This window comes from Gallus gallus, chromosome 12 (genome assembly GCF_016699485.2).
Source record: "Gallus gallus isolate bGalGal1 chromosome 12, bGalGal1.mat.broiler.GRCg7b, whole genome shotgun sequence".
Taxonomy (NCBI): Eukaryota; Metazoa; Chordata; class Aves; order Galliformes; family Phasianidae; genus Gallus; species Gallus gallus.
The window spans coordinates 4,428,145-4,442,444 of record NC_052543.1 but is presented as its reverse complement, the minus strand read 5'-3'; the positions used below and the strand labels follow the sequence as shown (position 1 = coordinate 4,442,444).

At 40.1% G+C, this 14,300-nt stretch overlaps 1 protein-coding gene and 1 long non-coding RNA gene across 5 annotated transcripts in view; one reads left to right on the top strand and one right to left on the bottom strand.

Moving 5' to 3' along the window:
• The window catches only part of SLC6A1 (solute carrier family 6 member 1), a 59,093-nt gene that overhangs the window by 37,607 nt on the left and 7,186 nt on the right, over positions 1-14,300 (bottom strand). The window lies entirely within an intron of this gene.
• The window catches only part of LOC107054455, a 143,416-nt gene that overhangs the window by 125,810 nt on the left and 3,306 nt on the right, over positions 1-14,300 (top strand). The window contains exon 5 of one of the 2 annotated variants that reach the window (XR_005839388.2): positions 151-3,703. The exons of the other annotated variant lie outside the window; for it this stretch is intronic. This is a non-coding gene — a long non-coding RNA (uncharacterized LOC107054455). Of the gene's footprint in view, positions 1-150; positions 3,704-14,300 lie in introns of those variants that run through there. 2 annotated transcript variants of the gene reach the window in all.

The window sequence follows — 14,300 nt, the reverse complement described above, 5'->3', positions numbered from 1 at the left end:
ACTATGTTTGGAGAGGACAATCATGGCAACAGAACTCACCACATGCTATAGTAGGAAAGAGCTTGTAATTTGTGGTGTAGGAAATCCCTCAAGCTTCTGAATTTCCAGCTCCTTCATATTCTCATTCTGGTATTGGTTCTGTTCAAAAAGCTACTAGCTTGTCTCTGCTTCTGGCTGGATTTGGGACAATCTCCAGACGAAGAGGAGCAGTGTCAGAATGCACACAGCAGACAACAAATAAGAAACAACAACCCAAACTGCTCTCACACACTGGCCATGTTCTCTCTGACTGGAAGGACCACCTCAGCCCTTTGTGAAGCCTGAGAACATGTTTGCTTTCAGCTGCCATGTCAAGAGGGAATATTTTACTAGAAGCAGTGAGGAGACACCACCACCAAAAGAGAACTGCAGAAAAGGAACAGCAGTCATTTGGGTGTTCATGTTCAATAACAATGAAACAAGAATGAGATTTTAAAAGCATTGGAAGCATACATGCACCAGGGTTAGTAGGATGGTTCTTCTATTGTAGTACAGATCAGACAAATCGTGCAGACAAATGATCTTTGGCTTTCAAAGATACGTCACAGGATCAAGAGAGGATTTATGAAGGGGTTCCAGGCTACAGTCCTAGCAACCCTAGGGAATAATGCTGTCATTTTGGAAATGTGTCAGAGAACAGAGAACTACACTGCATCATTATGTCTTCACTCATCCAAAACAGAAACCTTAGATAAGTGAAATAAGTCTGTGATGAGGATAAACACGCTATCGTATGATAAGATTTCAGGAATTTATCCAGACATCCAGAACAACGACAGACAGGATATATGAAAAGAATGAGTCTCTGTATTTACTGTCTGAAATAACATTTGGATGGTGTCTCTTGCTTGTGTACACTCCAGGATTTTCCAAGTCCTGCTCCCCTGGCCTTCAGAAAGCCAGAGGTCAAAGTAACATATAAAAATCTGAATGAATATTAAGATTTGAGCATTTCTCACCTCCTGGTAAAAGAAACAAACAAATAAACCTTATTCTTCAGTACACTTTCTGGAAAAGACCTATCCATTGCAATGTAGCCCGTCAGTCCATCCATTATGCATTATGCTTAGTCCTATGCTGTTTCTAGCATTTCTTGTTTCTCTCTTTAGAGAGATCTTAGACACATTACTCTAGAACTGACTTAAAAAAAAAATAAAATCTAGATTCGAAGTCTTTCTTGCTTCATGATGCTTAAAAGCTTCTTTGTCTGTTATTTCTTCTAGCTTAGGCAACGTCACAGGTTCTGCTCAAGGAAGTGAATAACCAGGATTTTTGGAAGAAATCTTTAACAGTCCCAAAGAACTCCAAGCTATAAAATATGGGGTACCATTGGGCATGCAAATTAATTTACAGATGAGTCCAAAGTAGTTTCAGTTATTTGCAGTGTAATACATGGCTGCTCAGTTGAAGAAATAAACTTGGAACAACAAGCAGTACTAATTACCTATATCCTCCTGTAACCAACACTTGTCCTTTTCAGACTATTTATCTAAATTGCTTGGCAGCTCAGCTGTCTCTCTCCCGTCTCCTGAGGAATACTATCACATGCAATATGGCACGCAGAAACAATTTATATGCCAGGCAAATTATTTCCGCAGCAGTATTCCTCATAATGTGCTTACAGTTGCATCCCATCGAAAGGTAAGTATCATAATTTGTGACTGCTATAGAAGTCTTCCTTGACACTTTTTGAGAAATATAACCAGAATCATGGCAAAGCTTCAGCTTTGGTAATTGCATTCTGTGCATCTGTAGTTCTTTTCTAACAGCTGACAAATTCTACCTTAGATGCGACTGGTGCCATCTCCAGATTCCAGGAAGCTGTTAAATCAAAGAACAAACTTCAGAATGAGAAAAATAATTACAAGCCTTATTTCCCTTACTTCTCACGTCTTTGCCTACAGGTATTTCTGCAGTCTTGTTAAGCCCATAGAATCCCATCGCAGCAATTGCTGGACTCAGTAGAAACCACAGAAGTATCTCTCTGAGAACATTTCTCTCTTTGATGAGGACTGATCAGGAACCCAGAAAGAATACCTTTGGTACATTAAAGCTCAGTTCCCTCAGCCTACGCCAGAAACACAGTATCATTTAGCTACCTGCCACTTATAAGTTTCTAAAAAGTAGCTAAAAAGGCAGACCCACAGTGACACAGATAATAGCAACAAATATTATCTTCTGACAATCAAATCCAAATGGAGTTTTTCTAAAATACACAAGACTTGTAATGAACTATGCATAATTTCCCATTGCAGCGTTTTCACGAGGTATGATTTCCTATTGAGCAAAATTAAAACAAAAAATTGATCTGAAAAAGCTACTAAGGCAACAGCTCCAACAAAGAAAATAAGAGTTATCTGACACACATGAGAACTGATAGAAAAACAGCACTGAGTGACATAAACAGCTTTCTATCCTTGGGACTTCAGGTCTACTAACTTCAAACAACTTGGAATGGAGTACAGCATGCTATGAGAAGCACTCCTTTAAACAAAGAATTAAACAAAGAAAAACAAAACCTGAACCATTATGAGGTGCTGTCTTTATTGCATGCCAATAGAATGTCCTTGCTCAGCTTATCAACTTTCAAAAAAGCCCCAACCATGACATTAGCAGCAGCAACTCTGCAAGCTAAGACCTGAATAACTCATCACTTGCTCACGCCTGCAGGCTGAGCACTTGTCATAGTGTCAGGTATTGAAAAGGCTGGCAATTTGCTGCAAACGTGAGTGCTGGATGTACAATAGCCATCTCAAGTTATTTTTTCTTATTTTCAGAAAACAATTTTCTGGGCCATTTAAGTTGGAAATGTCACCATTCAAACATGAAGCAAATAACGCTGCTCTAAGAGAGCATCACTTCTCTTTCGATTAAATGATGGCAAATAAAACACTATTTTTACATCACATCATAAAATGTATAAGATTTGCTTTAAACCAGCGAAATTCAATCACATATTGGAAATTAAGTTAATACTGGAGAAGGTTAGCATAGCTGAATCAGGATCTTTCAAGGCAAAGTTGCTCTGGTCAGTAGGACTGAGGCTGAGGAGGTGCGGTCATCCCTCTTCTGTGTCTCTTAACAGAGGTTGTAGATGTCAGTGTTTCTCAGCCTAATTTCCTTTTTGTTCTTGCCTGTTTGAACAAAGCAAACAAAAAGCTGTGTACTAAAGCAAGACCTCACTGCTAAAAAGTCAAGCATGGTCCTTTTTGGGAATGCAGAGTTAACCTGGGAAGGGTAAGCATTCAAAAATACTGAGAACTGTCCCAAAACCAATACTGACCTATATAATATAATAGGTTTTGATTACTGAGGCATGAATTTAAGTTCTGATTTAAGTGAATAGGCTCAGAGCCAAAGCTATCAATGGAATTATATCTGCTTATGCTGCTGGGAAGTTCTGCTCTTTGCACAGCAATCAGTGAGTTGTAAAATGAGGACTTAATGTTACTTGCTTGGACTCATTTCAAAAGCAATTGCTGCACCTGTTCATACCAATGCATACACAACAATTTCCTTTATTTTTCCCAGTAACCAGCACAATAAAACCTGAATTTAAATCATAAAGCTTTGATTTACATTCCTAATTATTTATTTATTCTTTAATAACCACTTGCTTTCCAAAAGGCATTTTTTTCCTAAAATGAAATATATATATAAAAAAAAAAAAAAAAAAGAGATCTGTTTCTGTTCTTAGACAACAGCTGATTGCTTGCATCTTCCCTCCAGAAAAATAGAAAGCTTCCTGGGTTGCACAGTACTGAATGTGAGCAACGCATCCAACCTCCTCTGAAGCACTTTGTTCCTGGAGATAACCAGGAAGCAAGGTCTCCCAAAGAATAATGCATGGTATTTGCACTCAAATGGTCCCAAGTGGGTACATAATTAAAATAAGAGTGGCAGAACAAACCAGATTTCCTCACAGGCAAATATTAGTTCTTATCTGCATAGCACAGATACAGTGTCCTTTCCTTCTTTGATTTAGCTCTAAACTAATCTCAGTTGTAATGGACATAATCCAAATACACTTTCAAACTGTGCAAACTAAAGGCTTACTTCTATTAAGTGGTGACTATTCTCAGCACTCACTGATGCTGAGATTACATCACATTACTGTGAAGAAAAAGAACAGTTTTAGAAAGCCTAAACAAAGTGCCACAAAGTTGTTACAGTAAGGAGAGAAATATTCATCTCTGTACAGTTAAAAAAAATTGCTTTCAACGACAGAATTGGAAGAAGCAGAGAAAGTGAACAACCCATGTGACATACATAGAATTCCTTATTTGTTCAAATCTTTCTAAAAGCCATTTAAATGCAGATACCAGTACTCCCAATGCACATGCATGGACCAGATTGTCTCCACAAGTCCTTCCCAGTCTAAGTTCTATTTGATTGCGTTCCATGAGGTCCCACGTTCCCTGCCACATCTTTGAAGGTGACACACTGCTTGGAGATGCTGAGGGAAGAAATGTGAGACTCAAGGACTGCTCGGAATTGCTCAGGTTGGAAAAGACCTTAAAGATCATCGAACACAACCTCAACCAAACCATCCTACCCTAACTCTAACAGCCCTCCACTAAATCATGTCTCTGAGCACTACATCCAAACGGCTCTTAAACACATCCAGGGATGGTGACTCAACCACCTCCTTGGGGAGCCTATTCCAGTGCTTAACAACCCTTTCTGTAAAGAAGCTTTTCCTGATATCCAACCTAAACCTCCCCTGGTGCAACTTGAGGCCATTTCCCCTCGTCCTGTCACCTGTCAGCAATGAGAGGAGACCAACCCCACTCTCGCTGTAAGCACCTTTCAGGAACTGGAAGAGAACAATAAGGTCTCCCCTCAGTCTCCTTTCCCCACTTAATACATCTGCAGCTCAGACTTCTGTCATTCCTACCCCTAAACCCTTTTTTATGGCTACTTTTTAAAATGGAAACACCAGGATGGTACAACAGCAAGTCATCACGTGCCTTAGTGAAAGATAAAGGGAAACTGAGGAAAGCTGTTTTCTCATGCTACAGAAGAAATGAGAAGTATCAAGTGATACAACTAAAGGGAAATAACTACTTGATATCTTTAATATATAAGAAAGGAACAAGTATGGTAGCATCATATATTGTTTTAAAAGTAACATCTCCCATTCAATCATTACTTTTGTGAAGGCAATACCAAAGATGTATACGCCATTAAAAGAGTTAGCAAAAGATCACCACTGGATTATATTAAACAATGTGGCTGACTTTTTTTTTAAAGAAACCAAAAATAGATACCATAATCCCACTGGGATGTGTGCATATCTATCTTCCTTCTAAGGAAAAATAGTACCTTGAATGATTTACTTTTACCTTTGGTTCTGACAGACTAGATTTAATTATGTTTTGGTCTAATGGCTGGCACAGACTAGGAAAAGAAAGACGCAGAGCAGAGTGGGAAAGGGATTACGCCTGCCAATCATATCCACAAATAGCACTACACTTTTTAAGATCTACTGGACCAAATCTTGCAGCCTTTTATTAGCAATTCCCCTTAACTGAGAATGTTCCACAGAAGACAGCATTCCATACCTCACATAATTCAGCTGCTGAATACAAACTACCATTTCTAACTCTTGCAGTGATTTTTATTATGCATAACACACTCCAGTGCATACAACAGCTCTTTTTAGGGCTTATCACTGCCAGATGACAAAGTGTCAACTTTAAGCTACCCTTGAAGATTCCCTGTAAAGATGCCAATCTAAGATTCCACAAGCAAAGGCATGTTTGTGTTCTATTACATGTCAGCAGCTATAAACAACTGCCTGAAGGATGTTCCTCGCCACCCTCCCCCCCCGTAAACAAAGCAAGCTCTTTATTTCTGTAGTAGTAGATCTTTCACAAAAACTGTGAACATTAACTGTTACATGACAGTGATAACTCATGCTCCTGCTAAATAAAGTTCCCTAGAAATAAACCATGATGTTGAAGACATTTATTTGCAAGAGTTCAGACATCCTCAAACACAAATCGTTCAGAGTATTCCTGTTACATATTTTTCAGATTCTTCTGCACGTCCAACCACTGATAGAGTTTCACCTCTGATTTTAAAGAAGCTGTCACCATCATTCAAATGAAATACAGAGCCTTGCTCTAAACTGAATGCAAATTCTTCTATTTTGCCATCTGAGGAGTGACAATGATTTGTGGCAGCAACAGTTGTACTATGTAACAGGGACTGAATTAGTCTTATTAAAACAAAAGATTAAAATACTGAAAGCAGCATTTTTTCCTAATACCCATCTTCCCCTAGACAGAGCAATGCTCCTAGTGAAATGAGGAACCTCCCCCTAGAATGTCACAGAAGCCAAAGAAGTCAGAATTTCATGCTCCCCGTAACCATGTCTAAATGCACAGAACTCCAACAGTAACTACTCTTAAGTGTACTGAGGTCAGCGGAGTTACAGCTTTCTGCACAGGTCCTTAGGCTTTCCCATTTCCCCAGTCCCCAGCTTCCCACTGGAAAAGCACTCATTTCTACTGGCTACAAGTAAACCCTCGATCCTGAAGATAGAAAGGTCATGAAGAAATACTGCTGGACAACTGACATCTTGTTAAACCAAACACTTCAGAAATACAAACACTTCTCACAAATCCAGCAAATGCCTTCCTGCTCCCGTCTTAATTATTCACTGTAGCCCAGTAGAAAAAAACAAGTAAATGTAGCAAATCCGCAGATAGACTCACATAATGCTTTGCACAGACATCAACTCAGCATAACAAGTGATAAGGACAGCAGAATGTATGGTACCCACATAAATCTTCTCACACTAGTCATCCCTGTTGAAGTGCATGAATACAACAGTGATGAAAAAATACCTGTAGACAGCAATATATTTTGCACTCAAACATGAGACAGGCTGACACACAAGAGTGTAATGATCTCTTGTGTTCCACAGTATCAAGCAACAACTCCATTTCTTTTTGATGTTTGTTTTTTTGTGTGGTGGGTTGTTGTTTTTTCAATTATCTTTTTGTTGTTGTTTGTTTTTGCTTTAATGGTTACAACATTCTTCAACCCAGAGGTTTGTTTTTTTTTTTTTTTTTTTTTTTTTTTTTTTTTTTTTTTCCCCCTGGCTTATGCCCCTAATCCAGAAGCAAGCAAAACACAGCAACAAATCTGACGTGCTGCACTTCAGGGCAGCTACCTGCTGCTACTCAAAGCTCTTCAGCTTCAAGCTCTTGTCTCAAAGCTAACCTCTTCAAGGAGAGCAGTGTTGAACTCCACACCTGCTGGGAAAGGCTCGAGCTGTTACAGCAGACTGCCTTTTTACTATACTGTCAAAGAGTAGGAGACCAAGCGGAACAAAACAGTAGATGAAAGATGAAAAGTGCCCAGTTATATTCCTTGGCTGTTCCTTAAAGCCAAAAGGTCCAAAAAAAGAGCAATCACTCTTGCAACACCAAGTAGCAATCATTCCAGCATCAATCTGCATTGTTTCCTCCCTTGCTACCCAAAGGTTCCACGAGCAGCAAGGCAAGCATGGAGTTGGGCCTTGATAGTTTCCATCAGTTTTTCAAAGAGGACACCAGAGGGTAATGTTGCACTCATTGTGGCCATTGCTTTGTAGTGTTATTATTTATATGTCTTTCTACTCCCAAGGGAAGTACAATGGATACTTCAATATGCACACCTTTGTCACCCACAGGAAGAAAACTGCCCATAAATCTCCTGCACACTTTTTTTTTTCCTCCTTTTTTTTTCCATATTGTGTGTTTTTCAGTGTTACCCACTACCAATGCAATTTCTAAACTGTTTGCAAGGAATGAGCAAGAGGCTAATCTCGACTGCAATACGTGAATGTGATTAATCCTCATAATACGCTGTGTCAAAAATAAGCTGCAATAGCTTTTCAGGGAGTCTTAATGCAATATGCTTCAGGGCAACATCTTTATTACCTATAAAGAAGGAATATTATTCCCCCACCTCACCTCTGATATAATAGGAACAACAGTACATCCATAAATGAATAGATTTGTAGCCATAGTACACGTGGCTTTTCACTAGCACATATATGAGTATTCACGTACTTAGCTGCCATATTTTAGGCAACTCACTTTTCTTTAACCACTTGAAGCAAAGCACCATGTAAGCAGCTCTGCCCTTGTAATGCATTTCTGTTGCAATTTTCTGCAGCTTCAAAAATAGCAGTAAGAGGAAAACACAATGGTCTCATAAAATGAAACCAATCATACAGAATTCACTCAGACAGCATTTGTCCCTCAGAAAGAAAAAAGCTTTTGTTACTCAAAAGACAAGGCAGCAAGTCCTTCTATAAAGGACAAAAGAACAAATGAATGGGGTTGCCTTTCTAATACTGCCAGTGCTAGCACAGACGTGATCTGCAAACAATAGTGTTTTGGGGGGGGGCAGAACCACCCCCAAAAGTTTTTGTTGTTATCTTCCTGGAGTTTTTCAAAGGCCCACCTAAGCGATCCCCAAGCCTGGAGTTACCCACTAACAAACCGTTCTGCCTAAGATATACATGCTCTTAAAAAAGTAATCATTAAGTAATTTTCATTTAACACTCCCACCTCCCTCAGTGAGTTTATCTTCATCAACTGCCTATTGATTTTTATGCAGTCTGCTTCACCTCAAAGATCAACAGAATTCAAATGCAATGATGAAGCTGATTTTTAATTTGGAAAAAGTATAGAGCTGTCATAAATAAACACCACCAGTCACACTTCAATTCCCTTTTGTAAGAGAAACTACATCAAGACAAACCACAATGTTTTGTGGCCTAATATACTTTTTGACATCGCCCTTGAACAATTCTTTATTATTTATATCAAATCAGATTCCCATTGAGACTACACTGGCAGTATGTCATCAGTCTGTAAATCTGTCAGGTCCCTTGGAGGCCCTTGGCAACTGCTCTTGTAAATCTAGCACCTCCTTGGAAACTCTTCTTGTGTAAAATGAAAATCATCCTCAGAGGAAATTGATACACTTGGAGTAGCTGAATGCAAATGTGGGAAAATTATCTTCCTTAAGCAGCCCTCTGAGCATAACTGCAAAGCAGAATCATCAATCTTCTTTTACATCCAGCCATGAAGATGAAATTCTGTCACGTGTGTCTATGCCTGATCAGGTATTACTGCTTCCTCTCAAAGGCTTAATGGCTGGTAGCAGCCCCCGAAGAGGGAGTTCTGGATGATAAACTCAAGATAGTCTCCATTTGCTTGTATGTGTATAAACAGCAAAACCATGCCTCTGTTCCTTAGAGGACCCAGACACTGGGGATCAAACTACAGACCAAACTACTGTTGTTCCATTAATGACCCCAGTCCTCCTAAGGAAAAGGCTTGGCTTGCTTTCCCATTCTTTTCTTCAGAACTACTTATTCTAAATTACTCATGCTGATTATTGGGGCATTAACACCAACTATCTTGAGTGCCAGAGATTTCTGTGTGTTTAGGTGGGATAGGGAAGGGCAGCTGCATTTCTTAACAGACCTGCACCCATAGAATCCATTCAGCTAAAGGGCATTAATTTAATATCACTCAATTTCTACAGATTTAGTAAATAAAATGAATTAAGAGAATGTGGTATACTGAATGCTACACAAAACCTTAGCAATCACACGCAACTTTTAGATTTGGTGTAGTTCAAACAAGTCACCTAGTGTTATGTTAACATTAACATAAGCTGAATATACTTGGCAATCAAGGTGACTGCAGCAGATCCCATCTCTCATGTTTGTAGTGCAGCCTCTCAAACAATGCCTTACTCCGGAAGAAAGAAAGGCTGAACTATATCCTCAGTTCTTGCCTTTATTCAAAACAGCACAGTTTTGAAACTGGGAATTTGTGTGACCAATGCAATAGACTTAGAGACACCAACATCATAAAACACAAAGAAGAGAAAGGTATTCACCGGTATTCTTGATGATGCAGCCAGGCCGCAGTATGTATTTACAGAAAATTATACACGTGCCCAACCGATCGGCCAAAAGATACGAGCAAAAAAAAAAAAAAAAAAAAAAACCACCAGAAGTGGTGAATTTGTGAATTGACACTGCTGAGATGCAGTAGTAGGCCATAAAAACAGGAATAAAGAATAATCAAGGGGAAAAAAAAAAAAAGGATATTTGAAGCACTGCATTTGAGTTGACTTGCACAGATAAAAGTCAAGTCACACAACCCTAAAAACAGTGACTCCAAGGCACATTAGCCCATTAGTTCTAAATGTAGCCACAACTCTGACAAATAATAATTCACATGTATTGCAAATTACCCATTTCATAGAATCATAGAATTGCTAAGGTTGGAAAAGACCCACAGGATCATCCAGTCCAACCATTCGCCCTTCACCAATGGTTCTCGCTAAACCATGTCCCTCAACACAACATCCAAATGCTCTTTGAACACCACCAGGCTCGGTGACTCCACCACCTCTCTGGGCAGCCCATTCCAGTGCCTGACCACCCTTTCAGAGAAGTAGTATTTCCTAACGTCCAGCCTGAATCTTCCCTGGCGCAGCTTGAAGCCATTCCATTCCCTCTAGTTCTAGAGGACTAGATTTGTCCCTCAAGATAAGCATATTATTAGAACAGATCCAGAAAATCTCACCAATTCAGTTTCTAAAGTTCAGGTTGGATACAGATAACAGCGAGAGATTCAAATAGCACAAGACAGGCATGAAAGAAAACACATCATCTTCAAAAACCACGTCAGATCAATAATTACACAGTATTTTCTCTGACAAGAGGTTTTCCAGGGATCAAGAAATAGAAAGATATGAGACATCTTCAGTAATTCTCAGGTGCCAACAGTGTTTTTTTTGTATGTTTCCTGTTTCTGCTGTTGTTACAGCTGCCAGAAATGCCTGTTCTGACAGAAACAAACTCTTCATGATGAAAAGGACTTTGACACAGTCCCCCACAAAATTCTTCTCCGCGTATTGGAATGATATGAGGGTGGACTATTCAATGGATGAGGAACTGCTTGCAAGACTGTACCCAGAGAATGGCAGTCAACAGCTTCAGCATCCAGATGGAGATCAGTGACAAGTGGGGTCCCTCAGGGGTCAGTACAGGGACTGGTGCACTTTAGCATCTTCATTATTGACAACAGCAGCAGGATCGAGTGCACCCTCAGCAGTTTGCAGATGACACCAAGCTGTGAGGTACAGTCAACAAGCCTGAAGGGCAGAATGCCATTAAGAGAGATCTAGACAGGCTGAGCAATGGGCCCAGGTGAACCTTATGAGATTCAACAAATCCAAGTGCAAGGTCTTGCAGCTGGGTCATGGCAACCCCCACTATCAGTGCAAGCTAGGAGATGTAAAGATAGAGCACAGCCCTGCTAAAAAGGACCTGGGGGTACTGGTGGGCATCAGCTTAATGTGAGCCAGCAGTGTGCCCTCATAGCCCAGAAGGCCAACTGTACCTTGGGCTGCATCAAAAGCAGCATAGTCAGTAGGGCAAGGGAGATGATCTTGTCCCTCTGCACTGAGAGATCTCATCTGGAGTAATGCATCAAGACATGGAGTTCTCAGTACAGAAGATATGTGGACCTGCTAGAGCACATTGAGGAGGGCCACAAAAACAGATTCTAAGTGGAGGCATTCCACCCCTGTGAGGTGCGAGGACAGGCTGAGAGACAGGGGCTGTTCAGCTTGGAGAACAGAAGGCTCTGGGGAGATCTGAGAGCACTTTCAATATCTAAAGGGGGACTATAAGAAAGAAAGGGATAGTCTCTTTTGCAGGGTGTGTTGTGACAGGACAAGGGAAAATGGTTTCAAACTAAAGGAGGAGAGGTTTAGACTGGATACAAGGATGAAGTTTTTTTATTTTTTATTTTAAGAGTGGTGAGAGACTAGCACAGGTTGCCCAGAGAGGTGGTGGATGCCCCATCCCCGGGGACATTTAAGGTCAGACTGGGCCAGGCTCTAAGCACTGGATGGAGATGTAGGTTTGCCCATTCACTGCAGGGGAGTTGGGCAATATGACCTAAAAAGAGTCCTTTCCAAGACAAACAATTCTATGATTCTATTCCATAAAAATTTGGGAAAGCAGGTCTAAGAAGAAATTTAAAGGGTATCTCCACACTTTGGTTGGGAAGAACGGTATGAAAGGTTTGTTTCAGTAACATCAGCAGTGAGGAAATGAAGATTTACCATGAGAGAGAGGATAAGTGACTAATCGCCAGCAACCCTGCTGGAGGCAAACAAGCATTTCTGGTATTGCCCTTCCCCAGGGGGTCATGTTAGAAGGACAGTTTTAATTTGCTGTATCTCATCTGTGCAATCATCCTGAGCAATTGTGGATACAACTGCCTTTCGCTGAGGAATGAACAGAGCATAAAGATTTCATCTGAGCAAAGGAGAAGGATCCTGAAGAAGAATGTGAGATCACATGCCAGGGCTTATCTGCAGTGATGCTGCGCTTTACTAATTAGATAAAACAGCAATGGTCTATCTGTGGTCTATGCCAGTGAGTGTTTAGCCTACTTGGGCAATTATTACAATTTTTATGTAGTTGTTCCAAGATCCAGAAAACCTGGGTTGCAGAAGGATAGCAAAGGCAGTTCCAATTAATTCACCTTTATTTATCATTACAGAGAACAACAGCAACTCACTAGTACTATGCTAACCTGGTTGATAGTGCCATTCTGAAAGGTGTGATTTTCACACATACAAAGGAGAAGAAGCCTAAATTTTAACCAAAACAATAACAAAATCTGGTCCTGCTCACAGAATTCCTCCAAACTAAGACCTGCATGCCTTTTCTTCCCCCAGTGACCAGTACCACATTCATTCTCCTGGCTGTCAACAAATGCTATTTCTCAGTTATTCTACACCACACTAAAATAGACTCCTTAACAAGCTGAAACACAACCAAATTTTTCAGCTGTGTACCATCAAGAGCAATCAAGATGTATTACATAGGTGAACTGAGACATTGTGCAGGTGTCCAGGTGACAGTCATTCTGTGAAACACTGTGTAGGTAAGGATTCAGTTACAGTGGCACGAGATCATTGGACAAAGAGAGCCCCCCATTAGGGAAGCCAGGATAAAGATAAGATAAAACACTGCTTTTTTAGGGATGCAGTGTTCAGCCTGCTGATACTGGCAGTTCTGCCACCAGGAAACCTAGAGCAAACTTGGATGGATCTAAGTTAGTTAATGGAATTGAAAATGACATCCTCATTTTCCACAAATACAAACTACCAAAAGGCAGGACAGTCTCAGCATACTGGCAGGCTCCCTGGCCCTGGAGACAGTGATGCAGGTGACACTGCACACAAGGTGTACACAGCTTCCTGGGGCCTTCTGTTGTCACTCCTAACTCAGGACACTCACCCTGAGTGCCTCAGTTCCATGACTTGGTTAACTCCAGTTTAACACCACAGTCTGGACACCATCAACTTCATGACAAAAGGCTGTGAAAGTACTAAGTACTTGTAACCCTCTCCTCTCATTTTTTCATTTTTATTTTTTTCAAATTAACATAGTCTCTCTGGATTTAGTCTAGCTGCTAAGCTTTCCTCACTCGCTGGGTGGAACACAGTGAAAGCAAAAAATGTAAAAGGAATCCAAGAAATCTTGCAATCAATATGCAGCACAGATCTCTGCACCACAGCAGTTACATTATCTTGTGTGGCACATGCACTGTTCCCATGGTGACCAGCATCCTTCATCCTGCTCCATTATTATGGCTATTTGAAGCTTTCAGAATCTCTGGTGTCCAAGCCATGGCTCAAAGCTACTTTGTGCTAATAAGCCTGAAGAATAGATACAAGAAGAAAAGCAGAAAATACAGCAAAGCCTGTTTTGCTAATCTATAAGCAACATGGAAAGCAAGAAGTGGCATGGGAAATACAATTCAATCAGCTAAGGGGAAGCAACTCTTATATAACCGTATTCATTAAGTGAGGCAAACAGTGCCAATTCACTATAGCCTTTTAATTCCAGAAAAAATAAGTCAGCTCAGTAAGTCTGCTGATGAAGAATGGCTTTGTAATAGGTCATCTTACTGTACATGTATTGCAATATTAATTACTTTGATACCACATATAGGTAGTTAAAAAGATTGCATTTGTAACTACCTGCAGAAAAGTTTAAGAAAATAATTTGATTTCCAATTCTTATGATGTCCAAAATCAAAGTTATAAGGAACTATTCTCAAAATTTATAGTCTTCACATTACAGTCTATATTTATTTTAAATAAAACCATCCCTACATACTTTAAGGAAGCTTTTTCAGTCAATAATAGCA